This window comes from Oncorhynchus keta, chromosome 2 (genome assembly GCF_023373465.1).
Source record: "Oncorhynchus keta strain PuntledgeMale-10-30-2019 chromosome 2, Oket_V2, whole genome shotgun sequence".
Taxonomy (NCBI): Eukaryota; Metazoa; Chordata; class Actinopteri; order Salmoniformes; family Salmonidae; genus Oncorhynchus; species Oncorhynchus keta.
This window is the reverse complement of record NC_068422.1, coordinates 65,409,708-65,422,633: the sequence shown is the minus strand read 5'-3', so window position 1 is coordinate 65,422,633 and position 12,926 is coordinate 65,409,708. Positions and strand designations below refer to the sequence as shown.

General features: G+C 42.4%; 1 pseudogene; it reads left to right on the top strand.

The window, feature by feature from the left end:
• The first annotated feature begins 254 nt into the window (after positions 1-254).
• Positions 255-12,675, top strand: LOC118362298 (dipeptidase 1-like; annotated as a pseudogene).
• The last annotated feature ends 251 nt before the right edge of the window (positions 12,676-12,926 follow it).

Below are 12,926 nucleotides of genomic sequence, written 5' to 3'. Positions count from 1 at the left end.
TTGCTCCTGTCCCTATGTGTCGTTCTGGCTTGGACAAGGATTACTTGTCTAAGGCTTACCATTTAGGATTATTAGGAATCCCTGTAATGTATCATATGCTATTTAGCAGCAAAAGTTTCCAGGATCCCATATAGGCCTAGCAACGTAGAACAGTGAGAGGATGAGAGAAAATGCCTCGAAAATACCACGGAAAAGCCTGGATTAGCTGAGTCAACCGTTCATTATGCCTTCATTTAGAGTGGGGCTCCAGAAACATGGACGTACACAGACCACTCTGCTCAACACGTAAGCGGACCACAATCATCTGTGAACACGAGTGGTCTAGATGAGCACTTATACAGCCAAGGATCCACAAGAGACTTGCTATAGGGTACAGATAAAGGATCTTAATGTGACCAGTTTCTCACAGTAGGGAAATATTCCTGCAGCAACAGGAAATGTGAATTTTTGTATGGACTATAATTAATGGCCACTTTTGTAGGGGTTGATGAAGTATTAGTAAGGTCAAATCAAGTCTGACATTTTAAGTGGAAATTAAAAACTTTATACGCCTTGAATACAGTAGAAGTTTGAATTTCCTGCTGTGCTGGACATTTCCTGCAACAACAGGGTGGTTAAATTAAGATCCTACAGCTGTAGGCAGCTATAGTCTATGTACATCTTGGTGAGGCAAACAAAAGAAAATTTGGGGGATGCATGCCAGCAAAGCCACTACATAACACATTACAGTTTTTTCCAACTGCTTACACACATTTTCAAAACGGTCTCCTTTTTTCAAAACTCTACACACAATTCCCAAAACTGCACACACAAAATGCAAAATGCCTCACATCTCCTTCAAAATGTAACACTGCATTCAAAATGCCATAAACACATGTCAGAATGAAGCATTTGCATCAAATGGCAAACACTGCTTTCATAATAGTACATTTTTGGATATACCATGTAAACACTGTTGTTCTAAATCTAAAGCTCTTTGGTCTTTCATAGGCTTATATCTACATTTCAATACAATGTTCTACAGTGAAAGTAATCTGCTGATAGGGGTAACAAGTACACTAAACACCAATGCAATGTAGAAACAGGGGACAGTCACCAGTGCTAAGCTACGCTTCATCTCTTCTCCGGCCTGGGTCTGGTCACAATACTTCGTCCACATCACAGATACATTTTCTCTTGCCAAACATCGCGGGAAGTATCTCCTAGCATTGCATATCCAACCTTGGACAGAGGCAACCTCTATGTCCCCACATGCGTCCTCCATTGCCTGGAGAAGCGACATGCGGGCATAGGGTTGGCGATCATACACTTTCCAGGGCCAGGCTGAGAAGAATTCCTCTATGGGATTTAGAAAAGGTGAATATGGGGGTAGGTACAAAACTACAAATTGTGGATGGGTGGCAAACCAGTTTTGGACCAGAACAGCCCGGTGAAAACTAACATTGTCCCATAAAACCACAAATCTTGCAGGCTCCTGATCTGGATCAGGGACAAGCATTGTGTAAACTGCATCCAGAAAAGTGAGCATATGGCCGGTGTTGTACGGACCCAGTGTGGCATTGTGATGGAGGACCCCCTTTTGAATGATGGCAGCACACATAGTTATATTATCCCCACGCTGTCCAGGGACATTGGTAATTGCCCTCTGCCCTATTACATTTCTTCTGCAGCGCCTGGTTTTGGTGAGGTTGAAGCCAACCTCATCTACATAAATAAATTCATGGCAAATCACATGGGCATCCAGCTCCAATACTCTCTGTAACAGACAAAAGGATATATAGATGAGTAAATATGGTATGTCTGAAGTACTGGAAGTAGTGTTGCATACATACCTCTACAAAGTCATGTCGCATATTTTTGACTCTGTCAGAGTTTCTCTCAAATGGCACCTTGTAAAGTTGTTTCATCGTCACTCGGTGCCGTTGGTGGATACATTGTATGGTCGACAGGCTTACAGCATTGATGTTGTTACAGTTTTTTCCAACTGCTTACACAAGTTTTCAAAACTGGCTCCTTTTTTTCACCAGTGCTAAGCTACGCTTCATCGCTTCTCCGGCCTGAGTCTGGCCACAATACTTCGTCCACATTACAGGATACGTTTTCTCTTGCCAAACATCGAGGGAAGTATCTCCTAGCATGGCGTATCCAACCTTGGACAGAGGCAACCTCTATGTCCCCACATAGACCATATTTATAATTGCAGTCTCTTGTACATCTGTAAACAAGCGTCCTCGTCCTCCATGATGTCTTTGCCTTTCCACTCTGTACAGAATTCAAACACAGTATGTGTTCAGCATAGGAGCTGTAAACAATGTACAAAAAAAGTAGTACAGCATGATAACCAACCTCATTCATTCAATGCAGTGCACACACACAAAACCGACAGGGACTCACAAAAAGGTGTATGTGAGGGTGGTTAATAATACATGTATTACATCAGGGATCATCAACTAGATTCAGCTGCGGGTCGATTTTTTTTCTTGAGAGGATGGTTGGGGGTCCGGAACTGTCACGCCCTGGTCGAGGTATTTTGTGTTTATATTCATTTATTTGGTCAGGCCAGGGTGTGGCATGGGGTTTTTGTATGTGGTGTGTTGGTATTGGGATTGTAGCTTAGTGGGGTGTTCTAGTTAAGTCTATGGCTGTCTGAAGTGGTTCTCAATCAGAGGCAGGTGTTTATCGTTGTCTCTGATTGGGAACCATATTTAGGCAGCCATATTCTTTGTGTGTTTCGTGGGTGATTGTCCTTAGTGTCTTGATGTTCCTGTCGCTGTGTTTGTAGTCACCAGATAGGCTGTATAGGTTTTCACTTTCCGTTTGTTGTTTTGTAGTGTTTGTATTTAGATTCGTGTTACGTTAGTTGAATAAACATGGATCGCAATCTACACGCTGCATTTTGGTCCGACTCTCCTTCACCACAAGAGAACCGTTACAGGAACATCATTTTCAAATCATTTGTAGACTGCAAGAAGCCCAGATATAATACATAATATTTTACTAACACATAATAATGTCAAACCTTGCTTACATCTGTATATGATCACGTGCCTCTCTCTATTATACGTGGGAGTACTTGGAAACACATCTCCCAGATTAAAGTCACTTGGAGCTGATTTCATTGTGCTTTTACAGTTTTTTATGTCCAACAATGAAAATTCAACAAAGTTAGTATTTTTCCCTCAGAAAACTTGGGGTGGGCAAATAAAATTGCCAGTTGGGGAACTCTGTATTCCATGATAACAATAAACTGATCCGATGTTTATTATACCCTTGCAGTTCTGGGCAGCATATGTACCATGTGAGACTCAGTACAAAGATGCCGCCAGACAAATTCTTGAGCAGATAGTCGTCATCCATAGAATGTGTATGAAATACCCAGAACCCTTCATGTTTGCTTCCAGCAGCAAAGGTGAGAGTCATCTACAAAAAAAAGTGATCAAAGGTTATACAGTAAGGGCTCTATTCAATATCTAAAGCGGAAGTGTTGTAGATTCCGCAATATACGTTTCAAGGTAATTTCCGATTGAGCCAAACATTTACCGTGAATGCAGTCTCCGCTAAACTTCAATCACACCGTAGAGCTGAACTTCCGCGATACGGCTTGAATGGAGCCATACATTTTGTTATGAGAATGAAACCCCCCTTTTTTAATATATATTTTTTAGAACACCACTGTGAAATACCATCGATAGCAAAGTTGTATTCACTTCCCACCTGTATTATCAATCATTTATTTTACCACAGATATCGTGGATGCCTTTAGTCAGAACAGGACAGCCAGTCTGATCGGGGTGGAAGGATGACAGTCTTTGGACAGCAGCCTGGGAACCCTGCGTACCATGTACCACCTGGGGGTCCGCTACCTCACCCTCACCCACAGCTGCAACACACCATGGCAAGTAGGCTCTGCTACCCTGCTGACGACAGGGCCACCCTGGTCTGGGGACTAGGTGCCACAGATTATACTCAGTAAGTGACAAGGTGCTCAATATTTTTTTCCCTAAGATTCCTAAGTTTGTCAACACTTTACACACCATATGATGCACTCCCAAAGAGCACATACAGCGAAGATAAAAATGACAAGAATGCATATGAATGAGACACAACAGGTAACAGCTGAAACTGCATATTAATAGACAAATAAAATACTGTATTTCACAGAATTCTGTGGTGGGGAAAATAGGGGATTCCTGTCGCCACCTGTTTCAGAGGTGTCATATTCTGGGAGAGTCGTCTAAACAGATGGACCTGCTAATCAAACCATGGCCCTGGAGAGACTACAGAGCCTAGTGAATCCCTCAGCTCCTCACTGATTCATATCATATTAGCAGGATATAGGAAAGTGGAAGAGAAATATGCCTTCCAGAAGCTGGCCGGGTATTTTACTGTGGTTGTGTGTGTTTTCCCCCCAGGGCAGACAATTGGCTAGTGGATTCGGGAGCCAAGCCATGAGCGCAGCACAATGGACTGTTTGAGTTTGAAAAGGATAGTCTATCACACTGAGTCACACACACACACACATTGGAAATACCCACTCATATCATAGGTCATATCTACTATACTATTTGGCGCAGCTTGTAATACTTCTGTTTTTGAGTTTATTTGGAAATCAGATATAAATGCCTGTCATAAACATAGGTATTCCAAGTAAATGTTTTAATCAAATGGGCAATTCCTCAGAAACTATTGGGTTACCCTCAATACTTATTTTCATCTACAGCTTGCCTTCATTTATGTTATAGCAGTATTATATCACCGGTATAAAACACACTGGATGAAAACATGTACATTCTCTTGACAGACTATCCAAGCTACAAACCATATCATTAGGTTTGATATGCTGAATGAATCACATATAATTGTCTCGAAAACACCAGTAGGGTGACACAGTAAGAGGGTCATTTCCCCCAGTCCTGGCAGAAACATTCATAACGATTTTTCACCCGACAGCAACTGGTATTTGAGATGAACTGCATTGGGATGTTGATTGACTTGGCCCACGTGTCAGAGAAAGTGATGAACCAGGTTCTAGACCTGTCCAAAGCGCCAGTCATCTTCAGTCACTCCTCTGCCTATGCTGTGTGCCTACACAAGAGGAACGTGTCTGACGACGTCCTGAGGAAGGTGGTGAGTGAAGGGGGAGAGGGGCAAGGGGATAGTGGATTACAGAATACATATGAGGAACTTAGTCATTCATTCCCCTTAGACATCATCCCTTCCCTGAGGAGGGTGATGAGTCAGGGGAGAAAGGTGAGAGACGAGGGAACAGAGAATTGGGAGTTTGGTAGTGAGAGGACAAGTACTAGGGGAGCAGGCCGATTGAGGGGATTGGATGCTGAGGAGGGTGAGTTGTATAAAGGAATTAGACCTGAGAGTGGTGGTGAGTGGACATGTGATAGGATGAAGGGGTATGTGACAGGGGGGATAAGGGGAAGAACATGGATTGAGAAAACAGACAGAGAACAGAAAATGGGTTAAGAGTGAAAAGGAGGTGTCTGGGTATATAGGCTGAGGGGAGGATGAGAAAGGGCTAAGAGGAAGGTTGAGACAGGTTGTTTTAGGCAAAGACCAAGAAAAGTAAGCAATAAGACTGCAAAAGAAACGTGGTAATGTCTACAGTGATATTAAAACTACAATGATATCAAAAGGAAGTTAGAAAAGCCACCAGACCATTCCAATACTTTGGAAAACAGACACAAACTAAAAGCAGGTTTTCATCAAGGATCTCTCTGTACTTTGCTCTGTTAATCTTTGCCTCATTCCTGACTAGTCTCCCAGTCCCTGACGATGAAAAACATCCCCACAGCATGATGCTGCCACCACCATGCTTCACCGTAGGGTTGGTGCCAGGATTCCTCCAGACATGACGCTTGGAATTAACACCAAAGAGTTTAATCTTGTTTCTCATGGTCTGAATCCTTTAGTTGCCTTTTGGCAAATTCCTAGTGGGGTTTCATGTGCCTTTAAACGAAGAGGGGCTTCCGTCTGGCCACTACCATAAAGACCTGATTGGTGGAGTGCTGCAGAGATGGTTGTCCTTCTGGAAGGTTCTCACATCTCCACAGAGGAACTCTGGAGCTCTGTCAGAGTGACCGCTGGGTTCTTGGTCACCTCCCTGACCAAGGCCCTTCTCAACACAATCCTGTCTCTGAGCTCCACGGACAATGCCTTTGGCCTCGTGGCTTGGTTTTTGCTCTGACATGCACTGTCAACTGTGGGACCTTATATAGACAGGTGTGTGCCTTTCCAAATCATGTCCACAATCAATTGAATTTACCACAGGTGGACTCCAATCAAGTTGTAGAAACATCTCAAGGATGATCAATGGAAACAGGATGCACCTGAACTCAATTTTGAGTCTGAGAGCAAACAGTCTGAATACTTATGTAAATAATGTATTTCTGTTTATTTTTTATTTTTATGAATTTGTATTTAAAAAAAATACATTTTATAATAAGGCTGTAATGTAACAAAATGTGGAAAAAGGGAAGGGGTCTGAATACTTTCCGAATGCACTGTACATTCACCTTTCTTTTCATATTCAATCTAGATCACTTTGACAAAATGAAAACTGTGGCTGGACACAGTATCATTGGTTTTGGTGGGGATTATGATGGAGTGGGCAGGTGAGTAGAGGGAATTGACCTAGGAGTTAATCGCCTAGTTACAATAAAACACCAATGAACTTGATTGAGCAAAGTGTATTATCTTAAAATATGTTTTACGGGGATCGCGTGACCCTTGAACGAGATGGCCGCATGAACTAAGAGCTCCGCACAAGTAGTTTCCAATTCCTAATCTTACCTCCACTCCAAGTTCAAACTCATTTAGCTTTAGTAAGAAAAAGTAATGGAGGTTACAAAAGGCGACACTACAGGTGACATTTTTACCCGGACTCGAGTATTAGCGACGGAAAAAGCCTCCATGAAGAAGCTAGCTTCAGAAAATACTAGCGCCATTAGCCAGGAGCAAGAGAACACGCTCCCCCACGAGGCACAACGAATGCCAACCTCGCACTCTGTCGAAGACATCCTTTCTGAGTTGAGATCCCAACGTACAGAACTAAACACGGAATTAGATGCCATTAACTCTCAGCTCAGTGCGATAGGGGGCAAGGTGACAATCCTGGAAAACGCTTTGCCTGACATCAACAACAAGATCACCATAAACGCGGGACAACCTGGACGAGGCAGAGGGGCGAATCCTACTGGGATCCATGGAAAACTTATTGACAGATGCCATGGAAACAATAGCATATGCTAAAAAGAAAATTGAGCATCTGGAAGAGAAAAGAGGACCTGGAAAACAGGGGGCGAAGGAATAATTGTGTTCTATTCAATCTGGGCGAAAAAGTAGAGGGAAACATGCCACTGATCCGCTACTCCACCTGCCCACCGACAGGCCCATAGAACTCGAGAGAGCAAGACAAACTTACGTTTCCTGAGATTCGCCGACAAGGAACGAGTCCTACAGGCGGCGGCTCCACCTGCCCAAAACGACAGGCCCATAGAACGCCGAAAGCGCCGAGAGACGAAGTGAAGAAATACTCACCGAGCACTTCAGGGGATTCAAATACCCCCACCAGCAGCCAGACAACCACTGCGCCCAATCACCAGACGGCAAAACGTTTTTGAAAGACAATCCTGAGAAACAGCCCAATGACTAAATGCGATTAATGCTACAGGCTAAAGGAGGTAAGAGACATATAGCCGGATCCAGAGACCCACCCCTAAATTCATTATAGCAACTCGGCTGGGGTGTTCAGAGATTATTATTTTATGTACACCATTTATTTTCCTTTTATGTGAACGCAGCTGTAATTGCTATCTACTTTTACCCAGCGATGACTTGCACTAAAGTTCGATTACTGCTCGATGACGATGACTAGTACCTTAAATCTATTGACATGGAACTGCCATGGTCTAGGGCATGCAATAAAACGAAAAAAGATACTATGTGCTCTTAAAAAAAAGGAAAAAGCAGACATTGCGCTATTACAAGAGACACACCTCTGTGATGCTGAACATCCCAAACTCCGCAGAGCTTGGGTGGGACAGGTGTATTTCTCCTCTTTCAAATCAAACAGTAGAGGCACAGCCATACTTATGCATAAAAATGTTCCATTCATAATTGACAAAAACATATCTGATCCGGAGGGGAGATTTATTTTGATAACTGGGTCACTATATGGTCAACCAATTACTATATTAAACATATACGCCCCTAACACAGATACTCCTGCCTTCATGTCAAAAATTATAACCCTGTTCAATGAGCATTGTGTCTCCTTTGGCGTGGTGGCCGGAGATTTTAATTGTACCCTTAACCCAACCCTAGACAAATAATCTCAAGTCCCCACCACAAATCCTAGATCTGCAAAGATGTTGAACTCTCTTACTAAAGAGATGGGACTGATAGATATCTGGAGAGAGACTAATAGCTCATCTATGGACTATACATACTACTCTAATGTCCATAACACCTACTCCCGTATAGATTACATTTTTATCCCAAAGAGTTTCATAAATTCAGCCACTTGTACAATCGGACCCATAGCACTTTCAGATCACGCCTTTGTCCACCTCCGCTTTGACCTCTGTAAAAACATCCCGAGGTCAAAGAGCTGGAAATTCAACACCTCCATGCTATCAAATGACGAGTTCCATACATTGGTAACTACTTGGATAGACAACTACACACAAGACAATAAAGATTCTCCTGTTTCTCCGGCCACAATGTGGGACTCTGCTAAAGCCACACTAAGAGGTCACCTAATTGCATATGCTTCCTCTAAGAAAAAAGCAATGGAAGCACACAGGCTAGATCTTGAGAGGGAGCTGGAATGCTGTGAAAAAATACATAAACAATCCCTAGACAGCACTTCCTGGAGTCATCTTAAAGCAGCCAAAGCCAAACTGAATTTTGGACTACACTCGGGAGATAAAAAAAAACGAGTTTTCTTTACTAAACAGACATACCATGAGTATAGCAATAGGCCCGGTAGATTGCTTGCTTACCAATTAAAAAAGGAGCAGTCAGAGCGTACAATCATGGCTATCCGAACAGCAGAGGACGAAGTCACATATGACCCAAAAAAGATCAATTTAACTTAATGATTTTTACTGCAAACTATATACCTCTGAGAGAAAACACACGGAGGCAGAACTCCACTCTTTCCTAGAGGGAATCTCGCTACCTAAACTATCAGAGACCGACCAAGAAGATCTCAACTCAATTCACTCCTGAGGAGATCCTGGAGGCAATTACCTCCATGCCACCTAATAAGTCCCCAGGCCCAGATGGATTCCCCAGAGAGTTCTACAAAGCTTTTTGGCCCCAGCTCAGCCCTATCTTCATGCCAATGCTGGAGGATTTTTGCAAAAACGGAGTTCTCCCAGACTCAATACACACAGCTTGCATTACAGTGTTGCTAAAAAAGGACAAGGACCCCCTATCCTGCTCGTCCTTCCGGCCCATAAGCTTGTTGGATTTTGACTATAAAATAATTACCAAATTGCTCGCCAAAAGACTAAACACTCTTCTTCCCAAAATAATAAAAGCGGACCAAACTGGATTTATTAGAAATAGATACTCTTCTGATAACATTCGCCGTCTTTTTGATATTATTGATCAAGTAAACGCACAGAAGACCCCCTGGATGCTGAGAAGGCGTTTGACAGGATGGAGTGGAGCTTTCTGTTTTCAGTCTTAGAAAAGTTCAATATGGGCCCACTATACTCTCATCCAAATGCCATGGTGACTACTAATGGACTGAACTCTGACAGATTCCCTCTGGAACGGAGCACAAGACAAGGGTGCTCGCTGTCCCCGCTGCTCTACTTGTGGGGGGCGGAGCCTCTGGCAGAGCTGATAAGGAGCAATCCAAGTATTATGGGTGTTTCTGCAGGCGGCCTGCAGCACAAGATTTCGCTTTACTCGGATGATGTCTTGCTCTACATATCCAACCCTGAGAAATCCCTCCCTCTCATTTTAGACACAATTGCTCAGTATGGCAAGTTTTCAGGTTATAAGATCAATTTGAACAAATCCACTGTCTGCCCTCCCAATATTACACTCACCAGCTCTATGAAGACACTTTGTCCTTTCCAATGGAAAACACAGGGGTTTCAATACCTCGGGATCTTCATAACACCAGATCTGAATAGCCTTTTTAAGGAAAATTATCTTCCACTCCTGGATCGACTCAAGAACGATCTCCAAACCTGGATCTCCCCCCCAATTAGCTTAGTAGGAAGAATTAATGTAATCCGTATGAACGTCCTCCCTAGACTGAACTACTTATTTCAGATGCTCCCATGCTATCTCCCAGTTTCCTTCTTCAAAACAACTAACCAAAGCATCACCAAATTTATATGGGGCAATAAAAAACCTAGGATCAAGTTTTCCACTCTATCGAAACCTGAATCTAAGGGTGGTCTTGCCCTTCCCTCCCTTCAATTGTACTACTGGTCTGCCCAAATCCGTAACATGCTAACATGGATCACAAACAGACAAGAGTCAACGTGGATTCAGATAGAAGCCCAATCCTGTGGTTCATTGCCCTTAAGCTCAATTATATTCATTAATAACTTTAGTGAAGTGGGCAACATAGCCAAAACCTTTGTGATTTACTAGCGTGGAGGGACTGTAAGAAATACCTGGGCATTTCCTCCCAAATATGTTCTCACTCGCCTATAGTAGGCAACCCAGACTTGCCAAAAGCCCTGAGGGATGCCAACTTTAATCTTTGGCATACTCTAGGTATCAGGACCTTTTCAGACCTATTTCATCAGAAAACCACTACACTGAAATCCTTTCAAGAGCTCTGCAGTGAATTCGATGTGCCAAGATCCATTTAAAAAATAAAATATCTTCAAATTAGACATGTAATTTCCTCATTTTACCTCCAAGAGGAGTTTTAGAACTCAGTTGAATGAAGTTGAAACCCTTCTTGTCACAGCATAATCCATTAAAGGCTAAATATCTTACATCTATAGACTCCTTTCTGAGAAAGGAAGCTCCTCCTTTACTCCTTTGAAAATAATCTGGGAAAAGGACCTTGGTCTGACTATCAGTGATGAGTTATGGGCGGAGGTTTGCGACAGGGTATACTGCTCCTCTACCAGTGTAAAAATGAAAGAATCTAATTACAAATGTTTGTACACATTTTATTATAGTCCTTTGAGACTCCATAGAATGAAAACAGATATGTCTCCTAACTGTAAAAGATGTACCTCTGAAAGTGGAACCTATATGCATGTATTTTGGAGCTGTAGAGAGATTGCCAGATTCTGGAGGTACAGTTTGATATGACCCCGTGTATCTATCTTCTTAATGCCCAGCAGGACTTTGTTCTTGATCCTGACAGAGAAAATTTGCTCATGACTATTACATACTTTGCTAAGAAATGTATTCTTCTATTGTGGGCCTCTAATACCCCCCCTACATTTAAAATGTGGATTGACCAGATTGTTGACTTTCCTCCTCTTGAAAAGCCTCCACAAGAGACAGCCCAAGTTTGATAGACTCTGGTCTCCACGATTCAACTATATTTCAAACTGGACAGAGTGAACGGGGTGACTAGGGAAATGCGCAGATACATGTTGTGTAAGGTACTGTAAAACCAAAAAACAAATTATTGGCCCGTCGTCTCAGTGAATGCTTGAAATAGCTGATAAGAACCTTGATAGTGCTGCTGCAAGTGTTATATGTTTTTTTGTGTGTTTTTATTTTAATTTCGTTTTTGAGTATGTGTGCGTATGTGTGCGTATGTATGTATATGTGTGTATGTATATACGTATGTATGTATGTATGTATATATATATATATATGCACCAAGGAAAATAAATAGATTAAGAAAAATAAATGTTTTTATTTGACTTTATCATTCATTTTAATTGTATTTTAATGTTTTATTTTTTCAAATGTATTATTATTTTTGGACTTTTTTTTTCTTTTAAAGCCTGTCACGCCTGTGAATGTGGAATGTGTTTTGTTGGTTGATTGAAAAACAAGAACTTTAAACTTTAAATTGAAAAAAAAAAAGATGTTTTACGTGGAAAGAAACCCATTCTGCTGGGGGAGGAGTGCAGAGATTAGCATAATATTGGCTATATTTTGACACACACACCCCTCTCTACCTGTGCTGTCTGTCAGGGTCCCGGAGGGTCTGGAGGATGTGTTTAAGTACCCTGCTCCGGTGGCAGAGCTGCTGAGCAGAGGATGGACAGATGCTGAGGTGAAAGCTACTCTAGGGGACAACCTGCTCAGTGTGTTCAGAGAGGTGCCTACGCTGTGTGAGTACGACAGTAAAAGTGACACACTATTTCCACAAGATTGATATCAACACACAAGCCTCCATAGATCTACTTAAAAAGGGCTGATGCAATACAAAATACAGTGGCATACACAGATGAGGCATTTTTAATGCACTATTTGTTCCAGTGCTTTGTTACCCTCCCTGACTCTGAACTCCTATCTTCCAGGTACGAGGCAGCCAGACGATCTTCCCATCCCTCATGAGGAAGTGAAAAACGACTACAGGACCCGCTATGGCTACCCTGTCCCAACCCAGACAGTGCTGGGACAGTTCTCTACCTCAGCTCTCTGGCCCTGGCACTAACACTGACTCTGAGCAGCCTGCTGTCCTGGTCTCTCTCTATAAGCCCCCTCTAAATAGACCATGCTGGGTGTGGTGGTATTATCACGCCTTGTCTATGGCAGTAGGCTGTCCAAGGCATAGTAACACCTTCCTACTTGAGTTCTGTGGTCACATCTTTCACAAGTTCTATTGGTGATGGAGTCCATGAACTGTGATTGAAGGAAGTATTTGTACAAAGAAATCTTAACATTACTAAACCAGTAAGTTATTCTGAAACGGTTTTATACACATCACTGTTGACCTTATACCAAGTAAATCCATGACC